This window comes from Bactrocera neohumeralis, unplaced genomic scaffold (genome assembly GCF_024586455.1).
Source record: "Bactrocera neohumeralis isolate Rockhampton unplaced genomic scaffold, APGP_CSIRO_Bneo_wtdbg2-racon-allhic-juicebox.fasta_v2 ctg747, whole genome shotgun sequence".
Classification (NCBI taxonomy): domain Eukaryota; kingdom Metazoa; phylum Arthropoda; class Insecta; order Diptera; family Tephritidae; genus Bactrocera; species Bactrocera neohumeralis.
In genome coordinates this window covers 21,738-32,491 of record NW_026094258.1, presented here as the reverse complement: position 1 = coordinate 32,491, position 10,754 = coordinate 21,738, and the positions used below count along the sequence as shown (strand labels likewise).

General features: G+C 34.8%; 1 non-coding gene across 1 annotated transcript; it reads left to right on the top strand.

The window, feature by feature from the left end:
- The first annotated feature begins 1,347 nt into the window (after positions 1-1,347).
- LOC126767521 (small nucleolar RNA U3) lies at positions 1,348-1,556 on the top strand. The gene has a single exon (XR_007669115.1). It is a non-coding gene; the product is annotated as a small nucleolar RNA U3 (small nucleolar RNA).
- The last annotated feature ends 9,198 nt before the right edge of the window (positions 1,557-10,754 follow it).

Below are 10,754 nucleotides of genomic sequence, written 5' to 3'. Positions count from 1 at the left end.
CTATCAGCAGAAAAGTATCAAAATAGGCCGTTTGTGAACAAAAAGGTATCAAATCACAAAATTTAGAAAAAAAAGTACCAAAAAAGATACAATTGTATCAAAACGGCAACGCTGTTAGTGACTAATGTATTCATTTATTTTACATATTCATACATCGTCGGCAGAAAGATTGCTTTGAAAACAACAAATTACAATTTTTCAAATGACTATGTAGAATTAAATTCTATTATTTAAAAATTCAATTACTTTGGGGGGGGTTTTAACCCCCCAAACCCCCCCCCTGCGTTCGCCCCTGACTTCAGTCACATAATATTACACACATACATATGTAGAAAGAATCTTTTTATAGTTAATATAGAAAAAATAATCACGCGAAAAAGCAAACAAAGAAAAATTGTTAAAACTTCTACATATTTGCTGTTTAAGATGTGGCAAGGCTTGTTTTCCTCATAATTGTAAACAATCTTACCTTCTCAACGATGATTGTGCTAAGTGATTTTTAAATTAATAAATTTAGGTAAAATATACCAAAATAAAAGTGAAATGTGAACTTATCTCAATGTCTAGAGTGTATATTTAAATATACAGAGTGAAAAACGTGAAAAAAATTGAGTGAAGCATAGAGAGATACCATGTGTTATTGGTGCAAATTGTTGAACTTTTAATCGGGAATATTTTAAAAAATAAAAGTTATTTTTATATTATTTTTGGATATTTCTTCTCTGGAGAAGCTCCCCTATCCGCACATACCCATTTATACAGAAATTCGGTTTTTTGAAGTTATACTTCTTATACGAGTTCGAAAAAGGGTGCGATTGATTCAGGTTGCACAACCTTGCTCAATATGAATCTACGCAACCTTGTCTGCGAAGATGTTCGAGCAGCAAGCAAAGCGGTGACAATCGGCGATCGTTTGTTCGTTTCTTTCGGCACAGCTCGGCTTTTCTACCAACAACACAATGTTGCCATGCTTATGCTGTTGTTGTTTTTGTAGAACAATGTTTCAGTTTTTGGTTGGTGACATATTCAATTAAAAATAAATTCTGTTGGGATTCGAACCTACGTATCTACGTGCTCGTCGTAACTTTTGAAGAGCTTACCACCTCGACCACCATTGACTCCTATTGCGTTGCCCTAATTATGGTTTGGTTATGCATGAAAGAAATATACAATGGATCGCCGATTGTTACCTCTTTCCTTGCTGCTGCTGAGCATATGTATGCTTGTATGTTTGTGCATTATTGAAGTTATACTGCTTTTTCTTTCCTTTGTCTTTCATTTCTGCGAATTCTCAACTATTTTATGTGACCTTTTGTTGAAATGCCCTGCGTTGGTCTTTGAAAAATTAAGACTATGCTTCACTACAGAAATGATCCTGTGAAGTACGGTCTTCATTTACATTTTTTGGAAATCGACCCACGATGACGAAGTATTTTCGTTTTATCTGACAGCGTGAGGTTAACAAGTTCATTTCTAATTTTGTCTTGTGGCATATTAGAAATGATGTTTCTTCGAAAATCATTCGCTTACAACGGATAAAACGACTTCTGAGTGGTGATTTTAATGAATGAATTCCTTTTGGTTGAAACGCTCTGCGTTGGCCGTTGAAAAGTTAAGACTATACTTCTCAGGATCATTCATTTCTTCAAAAAAATTAATGACATTTAGAAATATGCATATTTGCATTATTTAGTTGTCATTTCCATATTCGTAGCAATAGAAGTTCTATGGCATTAGTAAAGTAATGGAAAGGAGAAATTGGAAATGAATGATAGCTGGCAGTTAATCGTGGAAGAGGAAAACAGCTGCGGAATATCAGAGAGCACGTAAAAAAGATTCAACGTCTGCTGTTCCATCAATCTCTGAGGGAGCATCTATGACTACTGATGTATCAACGGTCGTCAATTCACCGATAACTGCTGGGCCTTCAACGCATGTTGATGGATTAATGACGGCTGGTCCTCCGATCAATGTTGACAAAATAAATGATAGTGATAATACGCATAACACAGCGGATTCCAGGTTATGTGATGGTAAGTTTCTCTTTAATATTTCAATTGTCCGTAATAGATGCACCTTCTGCATTAAACTTGTGCCTTGAAACTAATATCAATTGGATTGGCAAAAATTTTAATGTTTTGATTTTAAATTGATTTTACAGCGGAAAAGACAGTGTAGCCCGTGTTTCAAGAGGAGGGAAAACAGCACAATATTATCGTGAATACCGAACAAGAAAGAAAGCAGAGCGGGAAAAGGAGAAATTGGAAATGATAGCTGGCAGTCAATAGAGGAAGAGGAAAACAGCTGCGGAATATCAGAGAGCGCGTAAAAAAGATTTAACGTCTGCTGTTCCATCAATCTCTGCGGGAGCATCTATAACTACTGATGTATGAACGGTCGTCAATTCACCGATAACTGCTGGGACTTCAACGCGTGTTGATGGATTAATGACGGCTGGACCTCCGATCAATGTTGATAAAATAAATGACAGTGATAATACGCATAACACAGCGGACTCCAGGTTATGTGATGGTAAGTTTCTCTTTAATATTTCAATTGTCCGTAATAGATGGACCTTCTGCATTAAACTTGTGCCTTGAAACTAATATCAATTGGATTGGCAAAAATTTTAATGTTTTGATTTTAAATTGATTTTACAGCGGAAAAAGACAGTGTAGCCCGTGTTTCAAGAGGAGGTAAAACAGCACAATATTATCGTGAATACCAAACACGAAAGAAAGCAGAGCGGGAAAAGGAGAAATTGGAAATGATAGCTGGCAGTCAAACGAAGAAGAGGAAAACCGCTGCGGAATATCAGAGAGCGCGTAAAAAAACATTCAACGTTTGCTGTTCCATCAATCTCTGCGGGAGCATATATAACTACTGATGAATCAACGGTCGTCAATTCGCCGATAACTGCTGGGACTTCAACGCGTGTTGATGGATTAATGACGGCTGGACCTCCGATCAATGTTGATAAAATAAATGACAGTGATAATACGCATAACACAGCGGACTCCAGGTTATGTGATGGTAAGTTTCTCTTTAATATTTCAATTGTCCGTAATAGATGGACCTTCTGCATTAAACTTGTGCCTTGAAACTAATATCAATTGGATTGGCAAAAATTTTAATGTTTTGATTTTAAATTGATTTTACAGCGGAAAAAGACAGTGTAGCCCGTGTTTCAAGAGGAGGTAAAACAGCACAATATTATCGTGAATACCAAACACGAAAGAAAGCAGAGCGGGAAAAGGAGAAATTGGAAATGATAGCTGGCAGTCAAACGAAGAAGAGGAAAACCGCTGCGGAATATCAGAGAGCGCGTAAAAAAACATTCAACGTTTGCTGTTCCATCAATCTCTGCGGGAGCATATATAACTACTGATGAATCAACGGTCGTCAATTCGCCGATAACTGCTGGGCCTTCAACGCGTGTTCATGGATTACAAAAGAGAGATGGATTACCAGCTGCATATTATCTTCCGCAACGAAGAGACAGAACTGCTTTTCTAGTTAAAGTTCCTTCATTTAGACTTTGCTTTATTCTTCATTTTATGTGCATAATAAATTTATGAAATGTGAATTTAACTTTACTAGTTTTCTTTCATATAAAATGATATGCATTTCTTGGAATATCACTAAGAAGTATAACTTCTTCCGCGCGTAGGGACTCCACGCAACTTTTTTTCTCTATACACTAACACCAACGCACATTTTCGGGTTATTTTTGTTAACCTAAATGCGATGAAAAAAAGTTTGTTTCATTTCTTGATTTATTTGAATGAGTGCGAAGGAGAAAACATTATTGTCAATAGTGACAATAGAAAATCCCAAAAAGGGTAATAAAAAAACGATTGAAAGACGCATGTCGTTCATGATCGTACCATCGTAAAGGAGGCTTGTACAACAAGAAGGTAAGTTAATGAATTTTATGTGAGTTTTTAACAATATTTTAAAAATAATTAGTTCATTTATTTTTATAGCTTTGAAAATAAGAACTAACTTGGAAGTTGCAGCAGCAGCTATATCATCAGAAGCGGTAAATATCAATTGTTAAGTAAGTATGTGAAAAAAGTGTGTGTACTTTGAAATTGGACTGCGCAGTCCAATATAATACGCAAAAATAAATACATACATACATATGTACATATGTATTTTATGAGTTTAAGGTGTCCTGCACAATCCAATATAATATGTGAAAGCAAATGTTTGCTTTATATTTTAATTAATTAGAAAATATTAATCTTTTATTTCAGATATTATTATGATTTTTATTTAATTAATCTTTGCTTTCAGAGTAAATTCTATTCGTATTTAATATATTTTATTTTTTCAGACAATCCTAATCTTTTCTTTCAGATATTAATATCATTTTATACAATTAATATTTATTTTTCTTTTAGATATTACAAATTCAATGTAATTATTATTTATTTTCAGGTTTTAATAACCTTTATTTTGTTTCAATCTTTTTTCAGATTTTTGTCTTTTATTTTCAGGTATCAATAATAATATATTTTTTTAATTAAATATATTTTTATTTATATAGACTGTTATAAATTGTTTGTAAACATATAAGAAATAAAATAAAATAAAAATTTTAAAAATTAAAAAAATTAGTTTGAAATTTTAAGAAATATTAAAAGTAGGAATCAGAAAATGCAATTTTGCATCAGTTATTTAAAAGGAGAAAATTCAACCCTGCAGCAGCCGTCGATTGGGGATCTTAGAGCAGGACAGATATACTTTTTTATATGACAATGCTGAATGAGCGCAACAAAGATGTATGATCACATGTATACGTACGTGAGTGGGTAGAATATTCGCTCGGCCTATGGCAAAGTACATATGTTTACCCTATTGATTACCCACAGGCTTACCCACTGATTATCTGGTGTTTTACCCGCTCATGGTTGGAAGGGATGTATTTGAAATAGAACAAAAGTGCACTAGTAAATCAGTGTTTAGGGGATGATATGCAAACCAAACTCTGTTGATCATTTCAATCACTGAAGCATGAGTTTGCATCACTTTGGGTATTTACTGCTGATACGAACGTTCATAAACAAATCAGGTATAAGATGATCGCTAATGATACAAAGTTGTTCTATATCGCTGATTTGAAGACAAACAGTTCGCTTGGTGTACATGATCAGTACTTAAGCATAAACAAAAATTTATTAATCGTTGCAGTTCTCTGGTGCTTATGTTTTGTGCAATTGAGAGCTCGTAGAGAGATCAATGCGCTATTTACATAAGTATGCACGAATTGTTTGTGTGTTTATGAATACGCTTTGTTCGTAAGCAATTGAGAGCTCGTTAGAGGGATCAATTTGCTTTTTGTGTGCAATCCTGCTGCTTTTGTTTGCCAAAGAACAAGGGGTATTGCCGGATAAATGCCAAAATGGACTTTAAATATTTAAATACATGCGAGTACGTTTTTTGTTTAACTGTTACTTGGCAATTGTTTCTAATTAGAAATTTTATATCACTTTACCGCCGTATTGTAATTTGAATGTGAATTTTAAAATTACTTTAAATGCGTTAAATTTTAAGATTAATTATTATTACTACTTCTTTTTTTAATTTTAATAATTTGCCAGTACCCAGTGTAGGGAAAGAGACAGCCAAATTCTTTGTCTCTGTACTTAAATATAAATGTTCATATGTACATACATATGTTTGCACTGCGAAAAGAGCGCAAAAACGAAATGAGTGATGTGCAGGTAGGTAATCGTATATTCTAATATGTCTGATGTTATAAGCATATAATATGTATGTATGTTAAGGTTTCTATGAATAAGTTTTTGTAGTATGTACATATGTATATTAAGAATATATGAGGAGAAATATATTTCCACTTGATATGTATGCGAATATGTATGTCAGTCTGTTTTGTGCTTTTTATGTTATGATTTTAATGATTGCCTTCGCTTACAAATTTTCAGCAATCCTGCTTTTACCTTGTTTCGATTTTATTTGTTTTTGGTATCAAGCCGTTAGCGTACTTTTCCTTTTTTACAAGTTTTATATCAGATAAAACTGTAATATTAATCATACATACATATTTGCATATATTAAAATAACATGAACATAATACGTTCACTTGGTATGGTATATTTTGTAGGGTGTACACATGTAGATATGTTGCCCTATTGCCTTCTTCTTGGTATGTTCCCCGTCCTGTGCTCCAGCTTTTTACTTTTGAGATTTTATGTATTTATTTTTGGAAATATATGAAAAGTGTCGATTTTTCGACTTTTTGATACCGAACTGTGTTATATTTTATGTTTTAGTGCGTATGCACTAATTTGGCGTTTAGTAGCCCTCCACCGCTCTAGGATTTGTTCAGAATTGTTTTTTTTTCTATTATTGGCGAAATCCAGCGGGGCCGAAAAGTTGTATGTGCTTTTAATAATTTGGACAGTCAGAGGTAAGTCTGACTTTGTTTTTTGTATCAATTTGTGGAGTATTGGAAAATTGTGGCTCTAAGGGTAGTCGTGCGACGTACTGGCCATTATTTGATCGAGTAGTTGTGACTTTCGAGTAGCCTTTACAATACTGATCTTCTAGAGTTTTATGTAATATTCCGGGAAGTTTCCCTATCTCTTGAAATTTCCTTAATTGTGAATTAAAGTTTTGATTTGATTTTTTCTCAACTTGAGTTGGTATGGTGGTAAATTGTTGTGTAACTAGTCCACTTTGTGTTTCGCTGTGCAGCGTTTGAGCTTTTTGTGCCTTTGAGCAACATTGTGTGTCTTGGCAATTTTTAGAATTGAGGATTTCGGAATTTGCTTTTGCTAAACCCGTGGTTACTTTTGTGTAAGCGCTTTTTTGGAGTAAGTTAGGATGTCTGCTGTAATGAAGCATTGAATGGTATCTTTTGTGACAACGTAAGAAACTAATTTTGCTTTTAAAATTTTTATGTGCCTGCGCATGTGACAGACAATTTGTGCAAAGTTTTTTTGACCTGACAAATTATTACGTTCGTTAACTTTGAAATTTTTAAACCTCTCGCAAGGTGTAAATGTATGCCCTCTTTTACATAGTTCGCATGACGTATGTTTTATTTGTTCGGATGTGAACGATTGCATTTTGTGAAAGGTTTTGTTTAAATTGGTTTTGTTTCTAACTTGGGGTCTATTTAAGCTTCTATTTTTGTCGTGTTTAATTTTTGTGCTTTTGATAGTTGTGGATGGTTGATGTAAACGGCTGTAAACATGTCCCGGAAGGACGGCCATTCTTCATAACCTCCATAAAATGATTCTATGTCACATGCGGGCACCTTGAGGCGGATGCCTGAACTTACCTCTTGATAGTGTAGCATTTATGGCAACTCTACTCTCGGATGTGGAGTAGGTGCAATTGCTTTTATTAGCTTTAATTGATCGGAGATCATAGCTTTTGTTTCTTCGTACTGGTCTAAGCAGTTTTCATATATTGCGTAAGCCGATTGTTTCAAATTTTGTGGTATGTCTTAATCGTCAGATTTTAACATGGCGTCATGAGCCGCTTGCAGACGAGTCCAGAAATTTTTAAGATTTTGGCTTTTTATTTCTAATAACGATTCAGAGTTTTTTTGAATCGGTGAAGAGGCAAATCTAGTGTAGTATCTTGTGAAACTGTCTCTTTCTGAAATAAATTTAGCAACCTGTTTGAGGCGTGTATTTTGATTATTGTTGTTGTTAACCATTTTTGCAAAATAATATTATTTATTTATATTTTAGTTCGAAAATATATTTGAATTTTTAATTATAAAACCGCGCTTTTTATTAATTAAAAGGCACAATTCCGATTTCTTTGGCACCGCGATTTGAAGGTTCCGTTGGAAAAAGGAAGTCCTCCTGATTAAAAAATATATACATGGGTACCGCAAACGCTTAGTTTACAAGATATTCGACCTTAAAGTTCAAAAATTCAAAAAATTCGAACATTTCTTCTCAACGATGAGTGCGCTAAGTGATTTTTAAATTAATAAATTTAGGTAAAATATACCAAAATAAAAGTGAAATGTGAACTTATTTCAATGTTAAGAGTGTATATTTAAATATAGAGAGTGAAAAACGTGAAAAAATTAAGTGAAACATAGAGAAATACCATGTGCAAATTTTTGAACTTTTAATCGTGAATATTTTAAAAAATAAAAGTTATTTTTATATTATTTTTGGATATTTCTTCTCTGGAGAAGCTCCCCTATCCGCACATACCCGTGCCAATTAAAATATTAGATGTACGAATGATTTGTATTCATGTACACCCTAATACTTGGACTTGTATGTGCTTATGAGAGAGCTTCAACGAGTATGATAAAATCAGAACAAACTCTTCTTATTCTTAATTGGCGTAGACACCGCTTACGCGATTATAGCCGAGTTAACAACAGCGCGCCAGTCGTTTCTTCTTTTCTCTACGTGGCGCCAATTGGATATTCCAAGCGAAGTCAGGTCCTTCTCCACTTGGTCCTTTCAACGCAGTGGAGGTCTTCCTCTTCCTCTGCTTCCCCCGGCGGGTACTGCGTCGAATACTTTCAGAGCTGGAGTGTTTTCATCCATCCGGACAGCATGACCTAGCCAGCGTAGCCGCTGTCTTTTAATTCGCTGAACTATGCCAATGTCGTCGTATATCTCGTACAGCTCATCGTTCTATCGAATGCGATATTTGCCGTGGCCAATGCGCAAAGGACCATAAATCTTTCGCAGAACTTTTCTCTCGAAAACTCGTAACTTCGACTCATCGGTTGCTGTCATCGTCCAAGCCTCTGCACCATATAGCAGGACGGGAATTATGAGCGACTTATAGAGTTTGGCTTTTGTTCGTCGAGAGAGGACTTTACTTTTCAATTGCCTACTCAGTCCGAAGTAGCACCTGTTGGCAAGAGTTATCCTGCGTTGGATTTCCAGGCTGACATTGTTGGTGGTGTTAATGCTGGTTCCTAAATAGACGAAATTATCTACAACTTCAAAGTTATGACTGTCAACAGTGACGTGAGAGCCAAGTCGTGAGTGCGACGACTGTTTGTTTGATGACAGGAGATATTTCGTTTTGCCCTCGTTCACTGCCAGACCCATTTTCTGCGCTTCCTTGTCCAGCCTGGAGAAAGCAGAACTAACGGCGCGGGTGTTGAGGTGTTGTTGGTATCAATATCATTTTTATGGATTGGGCATAGCACACACTACTCGTCTATTTGCAGAGCATTAATTATCTTTGGTCTATTTCTTCTTCGTCTTCTTAAACTTGCGTAAAAATATTAATTCTCATCTGAGTGGCATCGCCGGCACATCAAAAGCAAAACTAGATTTTCAACCGCCAACGCGAACGCAGCCTCTCATGCGATATTATCTTATTTTTAAATAAACTTTGTGAACTATAATTCACCTTTTAAATAAATAAAGACCATCCTGAAAAATAGAAAGTTTCCGAATCAAAACCTTTCAAATCAGAAGTAGGATTACTTCACTTTTGTAGTAGGATTACACAATTTTAAAAACGGTTTCGCGATGGTTTAGTGATCAAATATGTATGTGTGGAAAATAAAAAACGGAAAATGTGCTAAACATTAACATGCAGATTTTCAAACCACATTATTTCTACCATACTTGTAGAACGAAAAGAACACACGGTTCTTAGTGAAAGGCATATACGTACAGTTAGTCACATAAGTAAGTATACACTAGGTATGACGGGATTATTCACCTAACAGTTTTGTTAAATAACACAAAATAATATAAAATAATGCTTTATTTACTCGAAAGAAACGTAGGGATCCTCTCCAGTACAGAAATATTTACAGAATGATTAAAATAAGTTTTTTTTTGAATTTTATACAAAATCTGATATAAATTTATATCACAAAAGTAAGTATACGATAGATTAAGTGGTAGAAAAAGTAAGAAAAAGGCTGTATTAAAGTTATATTCTAATACTTGGTTGGATAACCTTTAGACTTAATAATAGCTTTAAGTCGTGATGACATTGATTTCACCAAGTTTTGTGTTACTGCTGGCGGTATTTTATTCCACTCCTCGTCAAGGATATTTTTTAGCTGATCCTTATTTTTTATCGAATGTTTACGTACGTGACGCTTTAAGTGTTCCCACAAATGCTCGATAGGGTTTGTATCCGGTTATTGTGGCGGTGTTTTCAATTGTTTTGGCACGTTATATAAAAGCCATTCTCGCACAATATTCGATGTTTGCTTGGGGTCATTGTCTTGCTGGAAGATGAATGACCCCTCCATGTTCAATTTAATAGCACTTTGTTTTAAATTATTTTTTAAAATGTATCGGTCCATAGTGTTCTCAATAAAAACCAAATTACCCACCCCTTTTGACGCCATGCACCCCCAAACCATGACCGAACTCACACCATGCTTAAGAGTGCCAGTCATATTCATAGGATCTAACTCTGCGTTAACTTTTCTCCAAACCTTTTCACGACCATTGGATCCACATATACTAAATTTGCATTCGTCTGAAAATATGACTTGGTTCCAGAATGTTTGGTCATGCTTTTCGTAATCTTTTGCAAATGCGATCCGTTTATGTCGGTTGACGGTACTCACGAACGGCTTTTTCCTAATACTACGTCCATGATAGCCAGCATTATACAATATACGTCGAATAGTTTGGGTACTACAATGTTTTCCAATCTCATTTTCCATTTCAGATTTTAATTTAGGGGCACTAAGTTTGGGATTTGTTCTTACTTTGCGTACAATTAAGCTATTTTCCCTATGACTGAAGACCCGTGGG